Raw genomic sequence first — 14176 nt, forward strand, 5'->3', positions numbered from 1 at the left:
TGTTCCCCTTCCGGCTGGTCCTTGGGACAAGGTTGCTTTGGACTTTTCTGGTCCATATGACGTTTTACCTATTGAGAACAAGTTTCTAATTCTTCTTGTTGATTACTACACCAAGTGGCTCTATTATTCCTTTTGTAATGCCGCTTCTACTGACAATGCTGTTACATTTTTACAGTCTGTTTGTGATATTGAGGGCTTTCCCAAGACCATCGTTACCGATAATGGTACCCATTTTGTCTCACAAAAAATGTGTTCTTTTCTCAAAACTCATGATATCTCTCACTACAAAGTTGCCTTGTACTCACCCTGCTCAAATGGTTTGGTGGAAAGGTGTAATCGCATTATTAAGGAGGGTGTTCAAACTGCTATTTCTTCTAGGCTAGATCCTTTGCCTTTTGTTCATGACAAAGTGTGGGCTTACAATACCTCCCCACACTCTACAACTGGTGTCTCACCTTTTACCTTACTTAAAAAAAGAAGAGTTCATTCTTTTCTCAATCCTAGTTGGTTGTATAAGGATTGTGATTCGTCTGATTATTCTTTTTCTGTTCAAGATCATGTGAGTGCTAAACAATTGTCCATGAAATCACGTTTTGATGAAGGTAAACATTCTGTTGATCAGCCTTTGCAAAAAGGGGATATGGTTCTCATCAAGAATCCCAAAAGAGTTTCAAAAGGGAGGTCTAAATTTTCTTCTCCTAATTTGGTCACACAAGTTGGCAAAGCTTCAGCTCTTCTTGATGACAAGGGATGGTGGAACAAGCGGGTTCTTGTTAAGGTATCTCCACTCCAGGCCCACATCATCAAGGAACATGTCACTTCAGAGTCTGAGCATTGTGATTGGTTTGATTTGTCTTATGTTCAACCTCCCTCTTCCAATCCTGTTGCTGAAACTTCCACTCCTGTTGCTGAAACTTCCACGTCCTTTCAAGCAGTTGTTCCTGTTCATTCCCCTTGTTCCTCAGCAACGGTTCCCACATCCCCTGCATTGTCACTGTTTGCTGACCCTGTAGATTCTTCTTTATCACACGATACGGTTTCTAAAGAGACTTCTGAAGTGGCAACAAAAAGAGCTTTTCGCTTGAAGCAGTTATCTTGCAGATTGAGAGATTATGTTTTGGAGTAACCTTGTATTCTCTCATGTATGTTTTCTTTGTTACCCTTCTTTGAGGGGAAGATGTTATATACATATTATCTCCTGGTTTCCTTCCTGTTCTCTCGTGCTTGCAAGCACGAGATCTCCTATGTTATTCTAGAATTCCTGCCTTCAGTCGTGAGGATTCCTTACACGTCATTCTGGACGTTGGCTTCCCCACGACTGGACGGCTCTGGTTGGGGGTGCATTGGAAGAATACTTCTTAATTGGAATAAACCACGATTGAACCTACGCTAGACTCTGCCTTTGTATTTAACAGGAACATTCTAGAATGGTTATTGATGGTGTATATTAGAGATGCTGGACTGGGTAAAGAGAAGTTGTTTTCCTTCCTACACCTGATGGTCTCCTAAGTCCGAGATCAAAGGCAAAGCAGGAACTCGGCAGATCCATGCTCGGGTCGGATCTATGGCAAGGTTTAAGAGCGGGTTTCAGATTGCCCTAAGAAGCAGAGAAAAAGACCCATTGCTGTGTGGTCAAGGTGTGGGGAGGAGGGTGCTGTAGTAATACCAGTACTTTGCTGAGGGCATCAGAAATGTGTGCAACAGTCCTCTCTATACAGAGGTACAGATCACCCGTGTGGGCCTGGAGACGCTGCTGTCACTTAGGCGCAAAGATGTTCGCTACTCATGGAAAAACTAGCCTTTTGCTATGGAGCACTCCCCCTCTGTTGAGAAAAATCTTGTTATTTAGTCCTTTTTTCACGATTTGACAACACCTTGTTGCGATGACCGCAGGTTGCTAGTTCACCTTGCCTTAGGCACAGCCAGAGACAACAGTTTCCACCATCAGGCTTTGCATACATTGTGATTTACCAATATAAATACTGATCTTTGACAGACAAGAATGCCTTTAGCTTTGATCTTAGATGCTGGTTGTGTGTTTGCCAATCTTTTTAAACCAACAACAGTTTCGGGTTTTCAAAATAAAAAAAAATGCAAATGGCTCCTAATAGGTTCATTGGTTGAGGGATGTCACTTCCAACACATGCCTTCCTGCACACATTAGGAAGTGATGCTTACCTCGTCGCAACTTCACGTCCGGCCTGCCATTGCAGGCTGGTGTGCGCTTTGCACTGATCGAGTTCTTAAATACGTGTCCAGCCTGCCATTGCAGGCTTATCCTAAAGGTCGACACGAGTGATAGGTGAAAGGCAGCGCAGGTACACAGGGGTGTCCCCTGCAATGGTTGTGAGGAATAACCATGCGTGTTTTCGCTACCAATGAGATTTGCTCTTCCCATAAGTTAACATGGGCAACTGGTTGATATTACTTCAGGCTGCAGTAGTGGATTGCAGTGGAGCGGCCTTGTGATGATTCACATCAATGAATGAATTTGTGGTGAAAACCACTTGCCAGGGGTCGAGGTGGTTTTGTCATGATTCGCGTAGAATGCCTCTAGCTAGAAAGTGAGCATTTCTATGCTATAAAAACTCATATGTGCCTCCGTGCTTGGCTCCAGTCCACACTTGAGGTTGGGGGGAGTATATCTGGTCATTCCCCAGTGATGGGTGTAAAACACTGGGCATTCAATTGTAACAGACCTCTGCCATTTGCGGGCCTGGCTGCAGAGATTGTAGGAGGGGTTTTGACACTTAGACCCAGTAGCCAGATCGTGGCCCCACTAAAGATTAAGATCTGCATTCCATGAACCCTTGGCAGAAAGAAGTGAACTTCAAAGGAACATTCTAGTATATCTACTGGTGCCATCCTGCAGCAAGGGGCAGGTAGGCTTGTGAGGACATGGTACCAGAGAACCTGGAACTGCGTGGTGCACACTGCCAGAGGACTTTGTTGTGCACAAGGGGATTACTGCTATTGAAGGGATTGCATGCCCTTCCTGAATAGTGACTCGCCTGGGCCGACTACCTGCTGTGGTGTGGCACCCTGGAGTGTGCTGTCTTATGGGCTTGTCAAGCTTCCCCCTGTTCTTTAGGAGGTCTCAGGGACATCAAAGAGCTCTTAAAAGTGAGCCACACCGTCTACCAGTGACACTTGAAGTATGGTGTCCTCTCAAGTTCCCACATCGTCTGCTAGATTCCAGATGGTAGCGCTGCATGCACATGGATCTAAGAATTGTGCCTGGAGACAGGATGTGGCCCATTCATCTTGGGGACCTTGGCATGCATGCGCATCTAGTTGGTGGTGATTAGATCCAACGGTTGCGGGACCCAGAGTGGCCCGCTTTGACGATAGTGCTGAATACCTCTTGTGCGACACGCCTACTGCATGCTCATTGCGTGAGGTGTCCTCTCCACAAGTTGCACCCTCGGAGGTAGGGGCTGTAACCATAGTAGTGCCTCATACTACCTCATGAGGCATTGCGTAACTTGGGCTTGTGGGTGTGACCGGAAATGCCTGCTACGAACAATATCAACGTGTCCCAGACATTGAGCCTCATTTCCAGGAAGGTTGAATATGCAACTCTTCGAATGAAAGAGTGACTAGAGCTGTCCGGCATGGGCAACATCAATGTGCACCGGAGGTTGTGCCTCATTTCCAGGGAGGTCCGGATTGTGCAATTCTTCTTTGTGTGTGTGACCGGAACTGTCTGTTGCGACCCGGATCATTGCGCACCTGACGTTGCACCCGGATTGCCTGGGTGCAACTGATCAATGTTTACCTAATGGGGTGCCTCCTCCTTCTGAGAGCACCCCCCTTTCTTCATTTGCCATTCATCTACTGTTCCTTACTGGTCCCTCAGCGTGGTGGAAAAAGTGCCCTCTCCTCACCTGGACATACTTGACAACACCATGTTGGCAGATAGTATTGCCCAGCTAGGGTCTGGATGGAGAGAGTGACTGACTGGGATGGAGGAATGCTTCCGAAAATGATCGGATGCGGGTCAAGAATTCTCTTGATCCCCCTCTGTTTCGCAGAACTGGGCTTGTGCCAGAAGGCCATAGGGAACCCTTTGGGTGTGACCGTCTATTACCCTCGGATCATGTCTACTCCGCATTCTGTGGGTGAACTTCTTGAGTGGCTGCCTAATCCCTTTTGCCGACTGCCTCCTAATTGACCTTGTTGCCTACCCTCACCTCCTTCATGGGACTCTAAGAGTGACTTTGGCCATGTGCATCCTAGGGCGCGGGGAGAGGACTGGGGTGTTTCCATTCTGTGGGTGTAGGATAGTCATGGTGAGTTGGAGGGCGGAGGGAGCCTTGGGGCCACGGGGTCTGCAGAGTGTAAACAAATGACCTGCCGGGTATCAGTGGCACCGCATTGGGGTGCTGAGTGAGTGTGTGTGCAATTGCTTCTGTACGTACTTGTCTGATACCCGTTGAACCGCATAGAGGTGCAGGGTAAGTGTGTGTATGGGGGTGACAGTGGGAAACCATCTGTGATTCATGGCACTGGATAGCGGTTTGTTAGATACAGTGATTTTTTAACAGAAAATAATTTGGTTTGACATTGGTTTTACCCATGCGGCCTCACACCGCGGTGCTGCTCAAAAAGTGATATAAGTTGCTGTAGATACATAGTTCCAATATTGTTGTGACCCGGGATGCACCCTATAATTGTGTGGTATTAAATTATAAGATTTGCTCAGGTGGACAATGTGTTGCACCACATAAGGATGCTGGGGTGTTATTGTTTAGGATCTTTCCCATGTGTGCATATTACTGATGTCATTTGAACACTGCTGGGCCAAGTACTGCTAGTAATAATTCTGAATGGGATTTATGCCCAGAAAAACATGATGGTCATGTTGTGTTGCTTATTGTTTGTGTTGAATACAAACTTTATTTACATACATCACATGTGAAGTCTCTTTTGTAACGCTCAAGGAATTCATACTAAATGAGTCCAGCGCCAATGCTTTACACATTGCCTCTGTGGTGCGCCTGACTGCTCAGTGCCAAGGTACCCAAGGTGAGCACAGGTTATACAGTGAGGGTAATCTTCCCACTCTGATGGGAGTGGAAGGCTCTGCCTCGTGGCGCCTTCACCTTAGCCAACCAGAAAAGAGCCAGTTCGAACACCAAGTTGCTCACTGATACGACTTGCTGCCTGCGACGAAAAGGTCTGTAACACTGGCGCTAAAAAGTGCCAGTTGGTGGCTCAGGTCTTCCTGCCTGTATGTGATCAGATCTGGCCACTGTTTGTCCCATGTTTTGACAATTCCCTCATCTCGTTGGCACCTGCCATTTTTACTTTGTACCTGCCAACCTCTATGGAGTTACTTCTGGATTTCCCTGCTGGCCTCGGAACCTTGCTATCGGTGCCTATAAACAATCTTCCAGGGCTCTTCCCCCAAGCCTTTCCTGACAGCCACAGAGTCCATCAGGGAGCTGCTGCCTGGCTTCCCTGCTCACAGAGGGAGGTGGTTACACCTTAGGACGGTCATCACTGCAGAGCCTGGCTGGTTGTGGCCAAGGCAGAGTCACCATCCAAACCTTTAGTACAAAACGGAAGCAGAAGTTGCAATTCTGCAGATTATGGATTGCTAGGCTTGGAGATACCGGTGTACTCCATCCAGCAGACGCTGCAAAGACCCAACACTTCCTCCAGGTCTCCATATAAGAGATTACCCAAGGGGCACTTCCCACTTGCTCAGGGCTCCATCCTAGAGATAACCTCAGAGACATCTGACTTCCTACGGGCTTTATCCAAGAAATAACCTCAGGAACGCTCCATTTCCTCCAGGCTCCATCCAAGCAATGACCTCAGGGATGCCCCACTTCCTTCAGGCTCCATTCGCCACAGAGCCCCCAAGGATGCTCCACTTCCTCTGGGCTCCATCCAAGAGATAACCTCAGGGATGCTCCACCTCCTCTGGGCTCCATCCCAGAGATGACCTCAGGAATGTCCCACTTCCTCTGGGCTCCATCTGCCAGCTGAGCCTGGGACACTCTGCTTCCATCCAGGAGTTGACCCTCTCATATGCTCTTCTCCCTCTGAGCTCCATCCAGAGATGGTCAAGGGATGCTTCACTTCCTCTGTGCTCGATCCAAGGGATGACCAAGGAACACTCCACTCCCTTTGGGGTCCATTCAAGAGATGACCCCAACCAAGGTTTCCGGCTTCCTCTGGGCTCAAGCCAAGGGATGATTCAGGTATGCTCCACTTCTGCAGAACTCCATCCAACAGATGAACCCAGAGGCGCACAACTTCTTATGGGCTCCATCCCAGAGATAACATCAGGGATGCACCACTTAACCGGGCTCCATTCAAGAAATGTCCAGGAACACTCGACTCCCTCCAGGCTCCATCCAAGAGAGGACCCCAGAGGCGCTCTACTTCTTCCGGGCTCCAAGATATGACTTCAGGGATGCTCAATTTCCTCCAGGCTCTATCCAAGAGATGACCCCAGAGGTGATCTACTTCCTCCGGGCTCCATCTAAGAGATGATCCCTGGGAAGCTCCATTTCCTCCGGGCTCCATCCAAGAGAGAATCCCAGGGATGCTCCACTTCCTCTGGGCTCCATCTGCCAGCTGAGCCTGGGACACTCTGTTTGCAGAACGACTACTACAAGGCTTCCCCCATTGAGAGGAAGGCTCCCCGGTGCACTGCTCAAAATAGACTGAAACGTCTAAAGTTTGAAGTGAAGTTCAAAGTGAGTTAAATCCACAAGGTTAAGTCGTTTTTCACAATTTAATCCATATACATTGTACTTCATGTATGGTTCATTAATGTTTCAAAACGTGTGAAATAAACATGATCCACGAAATTGCAATCCAATCATCTATCATCCCAATGCATTTCGGGCTGGTATCAAGCCCTTCCTCAGGGGATAGCTCTACAAACCAAAGGAAAATAACGAAATGAGGCCATAATGTTGCATAATACCACAGTATCAAAAATTACACTATGCAGTCCAAGGAAATAACAAGGAAAGTAAGCCAGGTGTATAGTGTATAAAACCAAAGTCACCAGGAAAATCATGCACTTCGTAATAACAACACCGAAAATGAAATGAATGTACAAAACGCGTGTATTAGTAAGCTGGAAATCAAGGTGAAGCACAGAATGCAGCGTGAGCCATAAGAACAACCGGAGACCCAGGTAAGCAACAACAGTAACATGCCTCGGTGTAACACACGAAGACGCGACCAAGTAATAACGTGGTAAATCAGAGGGTACAACAAAAAGGTGCAACTCGCGTAAGAGACCACATACACCCCATGACATGACGATAACAGAAGTCCTCAGCAGAGGTACTTACTTGCATCGACGTCCGTGGACTTTAACAAACTGCTCCCGGCAAAAGCTAATCACCCTCGCAGTGTGTGAGCAAAGTAAATAAACGCGCGACCAGCATGACGGACATAAACGTAGGACTCAGCGACGCTGAAATATGAGCGCCATCTTAAAGAGGTGTCAGAATAATCAAACAATGAAGGAAAGTGAAAACAGTCTCTACCACCATCCAGAAACAAGTGATGGAAGACAGTGCATTAAAAAATCTTCATGAACAAATAGGAAAGGAAAAAATGGTGATAAATGAAAAGCATATGTGAACAATGTCTACAAAAAAATGGACATATGGTGCATAGCAAATATAACAGGTGATAACACAACAGATCACAGGATCAAAGATAACATAAGAACTCCATCCGATCATTGAGTCCGTGTGGCTGCATCGTCGCCATGTAACGGATCCAGAAATTCTCTCTCTTCAGCAAGGTTTTCTTGTTATCATGTGTCAGTGGTACTTGCTCCAATATGAGATATTTCAACTGGGCAACAGTGTGTTTTTGTTCCTAAAAATGTGTGGCAACAGTGGATTTGGGGTTGCACAATCTTATGTTGCTTTTATGTTCCAATCCTGTTTAGGGGGTGCCAGGGGGTGTCAAAGTGACACCCCTGCACCCTTGTGAAATTCGGTATTTACCGATTCGGTAAATACCGAATTGGTAAAGCCTATTGATTCCTATGGGCTTTGAATACCGACTTTTACCGATTCGGTAAAAGGGAACATCTGGATTCCCTACATACTGACCCCTCACATTTACCGATTCTTAATTACCGAATCGGTAAAATTCGGTAATTTTCGGTAATTAAGAATCGGTAAATGTTACTTACCTACATCTGGCCCTGACTGGGCTGGAGGAATGCTTCCGAAAATGATCGGATGCGGGTCAAGAATTCTCTTGATCCCCATCTTCTTCGCAGAACTGGGCTTGCGCCAGAAAGCCATGGGGACCCCTTTGGGTGTGACCGTCTATTACACTCGGCTCATGTCTGCTCCGCATTCTGGGGGTGAACTTCTTGAGTGGCTGCCCAATCCCTTTTGCCGACTGCCTCCTAATTGACTAAGCATGGGCGGAAAATCCGTTTCGCTCGCGGATTTTGCGGATTTTCGGTAAATTCGCAATCCGCGAGATTCGCGAATCTCCCGCAAAATCCGCAAATCCGCGAGCAGTGGATTTTGCTCGCACTATTCGCACTGTTCGCGTGAGTTCGCGCCCCGCGAATAAGTGCAAAATTGCAGAAATACGATCTTAGCAAAACTGAAACTACTTACCAGGTTCAAAAGTTCAGGCTCATCATTAGTAGCCATTTCCTGTAGTGCTTCCTGAGGGGCCCCTCCAGAGTTCAGTTGCCAGTTGCAACTATTATGTGACCCTGCTCTGAACCTCAGAATAGTTACACATATGCCACAAAGGTCCTGAATTACAGCTAAGGGAGACAAGCAGGAGCCAGGCTGGAAGTTCAAATCCACTAATCAGCCCCTAATTCATTATTGTCAGTTGGGGCAGGGCAGGTGTTGTAACTAATATTGCAACAATGAAAGCACTTAGTAAGTGCAAAAGATCACTAATCAGGAAGCACTAAGGAAGCAGGTGCCAGCTAAAAAAATATTCTGTGACACATTAATCCGCCCCAAATTAATTCAGGTCACTTGAGGCAGGGAAGGTGTGCTTGCGTTGCCATAATAATGTACACTGACTGGACAACCAGAGGGTGCTGTGATGAAACAGAGGGTGGCATGGGTGGGCCAGAGGGTGGCATGAGTAGTCAGAGAGTGGCAGTGGTGACAGAGAGTGGCAGTGATGAAGAAGAGTGTCCCAACAGGCTGGACACGTAGAAACAACAAGTTCGCGAAACTTGCGACCCGACAGGTAAGTTCGCAATTTGCGACATTGTACAAAACCCTCGCGAACTGGCAGAAACCCGCGCAAACACAAAAAAAAAAAAATCCGCGAGAATTCGCGGATTTTGCGGATTGCGAGTTCGCAAATCCGCAAAATTCGCGAACGCGAGATTCGCAAAATTCGCCCATGCTTAGACTTGTTGCCTACCCTCACCTGCTTCATGGGACTTTAAGAGTGACTTTGGCCATGTGCATCCTAGGGCCCGGGGAGAGGACCGGGGTGTTTCCATTCTGTGGGTGTAGGATACCCATGGTAAGTTGGAGGGCGGAGGGAGCCTTGGGGCCACGGGGTCTGCAGAGTGTAAACAAATGACCTGCCGGGTATCAGTTGCACCGCATTAGGGTGCTGAGTGCGTGTGTGTGCAATTGCTTCTGTACGTACTTGTCTGATACCCGTTGAACCGCATAGCGGTGCAGGGTGAGTGTGTGTATGGGGGTGACAGTGGGAAACCATCTGTGATTCATGGCCCTGGATAGCGGTTTGTTAGATATGGTGATTTTTTAACAGAAAACAATTTGGTTTGACATTGGTTTTACCCATGCGGCCTCACACCGCGGTGCTGCTCAAAAAGGGATACAAGTTGCTGTAGATACATAGTTCCAACTTTGTTGTGACCCGGGAGGCACCCTATAATTGTGTGGTATTAAATTATAAGATTTGCTCAGGTGGACAATGTTTTGCACCACATAAGGATGCTGGGGTGTTGTTGATTAGGATCTTTCCCACGTGAGCATATTACTGATGTCATTTGAACACTGCTGGGCCAAGTACTGCTAGTAATAATTCTGAATGGGATTTATGCCCAGAAAAACATGATGTTCATGTTGTGTTGCTTACTGTTTGTGTTGAATACAAACTTTATTTACATACATCACATGTGAAGTCTCTTTTGTAATGCTCAAGGTAGTCATAGTGAATGAGTCCAGCACCAATGCTTTACACATTGCCTCTGTGGTGCGCCTGACTGCTCAGTGCCAAGGTACCCAAGGGTGAGCACAGGTTATACAGTGAGGGTAATCTTCCCACCCTAATGGGAGTGGAAGGCTCTGCCTCGTGGCGGCTTCACCTTAGCCAACCAGAAAAGAGCCAGTTCTAACACCAAGTTACTCGCTGCTGTGACTTGCTGCCTGTGACGAAAAGTGGTCTGTAACACTGGCGCTAAAAAGTGCCAGTTGGTGGCTCATGTCTTCCTGCCTGTATGTGATAACTTGATTGTGATCAGATCTGGCCACTGTTTGCCCCATGTTTTGACAATTCCCTCATCTCGTTGGCACCTGCCATTTTTACTTTGTACCTGCCAACCTCCATGGAGTTACTTCTGGATTTCCCTGCTGGCCTCGGAACCTTGCTATCGGTGCCTATAAACAATCTTCCAGGTCTCTTCCCCCAAGCCTTTCCTGACAGCCACAGAGTCCATCAGGGAGCTGCTGCCTGGCTTCCCTGCTCACAGAGGGAGGTGGTTACACCTTAGGACGGTCATCACTGCAGAGCCTGCCTGGTTGTGGCCAAGCAGAGTCACCATCCAAACCTTTAGTACAAAACAAAATCAGAAGTTGAAATTCAGCAGAATATGGATTGCTAGGCTTGGAGATACAGGTGTACTCCATCCAGCAGATGCTGCAAAGACCCAACACTTCCTCCAGGTCTCCATATAAGAGATTACCCAAGGGACACTTCCCACTTGCTCAGGGCTCTATCCTAGAGATAACCTCAGAGACATCTGACTTCCTACGGGCTTTATCCAAGAAATAACCTCAGAAACGCTCCATTTCCTCCAGGCTCCATCCAAAAGATGACCTCAGGGATGTCCCACTTCCTCCAGGTTCCATCCGTCAGAGAACCCCCATGGATGCTCCACTTCCTCCAGGTTCCATCCGCCAGCTGAGCCTGGGACACTCTGTTTGCATCCAGGAGTTGACCTCCACATATGCTCTTCTCCCTCTGAGCTCCATCCAGAGATGGTCAAGGGATGCTTCACTTCCTCTGTGCTCGATCCAAGGGATGACCAAGGAACACTCCACTCCCTATGGGGTCCATCCAAGAGATGACCCCAACCAAGGTTTCCGGCTTCCTCTGGGCTCAAGCCAAGGGATGATTCAGGTATGCTCCACTTCCGCTGAGCTCCATCCAACAGGTGACCCCAGAGGATCACAACTTCTTATGGGCTCCATCCAAGAGATAACCACTTAACCGGGCTCCATTCAAGAAATGTCCAGGAACACTCCACTCCCTCCAGGCTCCATCCAAGAGATGACCCCAGATGTGCTTCACTTCTTCCGGGCTCCAAGAGATGACTTCAGGGATGCTCAATTTCCTCCAGGCTCTATCCAAGAGATGACCCCAGAGGCGCTCCACTTCCTCCGGGCTCCAAGAGATGACTTCAGGGATGCTCAATTTCCTCCAGGCTCTATCCAAGAGATGACCCCAGATGTGCTCCACTTCTTCCGGGCTCCAAGAGATGACTTCAGGGATGCTCAATTTCCTCCAGGCTCTATCCAAGAGATGACCCCAGAGGCGCTCCACTTCCTCCGGGCTCCATCTAAGAGATGATCCCTGGGAAGCTCCATTTCGTCTGGGCTCCATCCGAGAGATGATCCCAGGGAAGCTCCATTTCCTCCGGGCTCCATCCAAGAGAGAATCCCAGGGATGCTTCATTTCCTCCGGGCTCCATCCAAGAGAGAATCCCAGGGAAGCTTCATTTCCTCCGGGCTCCATCCAAGAGAGAATCCCAGGGAAGCTCAATTTCCTCTGGACTCCATCCAAGAGATGATCCCAGGGATGCTCAATTTCCTCCGGGCTCCATAAAAGAGATGATTCCAGGGAAGCTCCATTTCCGTCGGGCTCCATCCAAGAGAGGAGCCCAGGGAAGCTCCACTTCCTCTGGGCTCCATCCAAGAGCGGATCCGGGAAGCTCCGCTTCCTCTGGGCTCCATCCAAGAGAGGAGCCCAGGGATGCGCCATTTCCTTCGGGCTCCATCCAAGAGATGACCACACCGAGGTTTGACACTTCCTCTGGGCTTTATCCAAGAGATGACCCCACAGTAAGGTTGCCTGCTCCTCTGGGACCTATCTAATAGATGACCCCAAGGACAGTGCCCACTTCCTCTGGGCTCCATCCAAGAGGTGACCCCCCCAGCAAGGATGCCTGCTCCTCCGGGCCCTATCCTATAGATGACACCAAGGACAGTCCCCACTTCCTCTGGGCTCCATTCAAGAGATAAACCCAGAGATGCTCCACTCCCTCCAGACTCAATCCAAGAGATGAACGCAGAGATGCTCCACTTTCTCCAGGCTCCATCCAAGAGATGAATGCGGAGATGCTCCACTTCCTCCAGCCTCCAACCAAAAGATGAACGCAGAGATGCTCCACTTCCTCCAGGCTCCAACCAAAAGATGAACGCAGAGATGCTCCACTTCCTCCAGGCTCCATCCAAGAGATGAACGCAGAGATGCTCCACTTCCTCCAGGCTACATCCAAGAGATGAACGCAGAGATGCTCCACTTCCTGCAGGCTCCATCCAAGAGATGAACGCAGAGATGCTCCACTTTCTGCAGGCTCCATCCAAGAGAGGACCTCAGAGATGCTCTACTTTCTGCAGGCTCCATCCAAGAGATGCTCCACTTTCTGCAGACTCCATCCAAGAGATGAACGCAGAGATGCTCCACTTTCTGCAGGCTCCATCCAAGAGATGCTCCACTTTCTGCAGACTCCATCCAAGAGATGAACGCAGAGATGCTCCACTTTCTGCAGGCTCCATCCAAGAGAGGACCTCAGAGATGCTCTACTTTCTGCAGGCTCCATCCAAGAGATGACCCAAGAGATGCTCCACTTTCTGCAGGCTCCATCCAAGAGATGAACGCAGAGATGCTCCACTTTCTGCAGGCTCCATCCAAGAGAGGACCTCAGAGATGCTCCACTTTCTGCAGGCTCCATCCAAGAGATGACCCAAGATATGCTCCACTTTCTGCAGGCTCCATCCAAGAGAGGACCTCAGAGATGCTCTACTTTCTGCAGGCTCCATCCAAGAGATGACCCAAGAGATGCTCCACTTTCTGCAGGCTCCATCCAAGAGATGAACGCAGAGATGCTCCACTTTCTGCAGGCTCCATCCAAGAGAGGACCTCAGAGATGCTCCACTTTCTGCAGGCTCCATCCAAGAGATGACCCAAGATATGCTCCACTTTCTGAAGGCTCCATCCAAGAGATGAACGCGGAGATGCTCCACTTTCTGCAGGCTCCATCCAAGAGATGAACGCAGAGATGCTCCACTTTCTGCAGGCTCCATCCAAGAGATGACCCAAGAGATGCTCCACTTTCTGTAGGCTCCATCCAAGAAATGACCCAAGAGATGCTCCACTTTCTGCAGGCTCCATCCAAGAGATGACCCCAGAGATGCTCCACTTTCTGCTAGCTCCGTCCAAGAGATGACCCCAGAGATGCTCCACTTTCTGTAGGCTCCATCCAAGAGATGACCCAAGAGATGCTCCACTTTCTGCAGGCTCCATCCAAGAGATGCTCCACTTTCTGCAGGCTCCATCCAAGAGATGCTCCACTTCCTGCAGGCTCCATACAAGAGATGACCCAAGAGATGCTCCACTTCCTGCAGGCTCCATCCAAGAGATGACCCCAGAGATGCTCCACTTTCTGCAGGCTCCGTCCAAGAGATGAACGCAGAGATGCTCCACTTTCTGAAGGTTCCATTCAAGAGATGACCCCAGAGATGCTCCACTTTCTGCAGGCTCCGTCCAATAGATGAACGCAGAGATGCTCCACTTTCTGCAGGCTCCATCCAAGAGATGACCCCAGAGATGCTCCACTTTCTGCAGGCTCCATCCAAGAGATGACCCCAGAGATGCTCCACTTTCTGCAGGCTCCACCCAAGAGATGCTCCACTTTCTGCAGGCTCCATCCAAGAGATGA

The sequence above is a fragment of the Lissotriton vulgaris genome, chromosome 9 (assembly GCF_964263255.1).
Source record: "Lissotriton vulgaris chromosome 9, aLisVul1.2, whole genome shotgun sequence".
NCBI classification, from domain to species: domain Eukaryota; kingdom Metazoa; phylum Chordata; class Amphibia; order Caudata; family Salamandridae; genus Lissotriton; species Lissotriton vulgaris.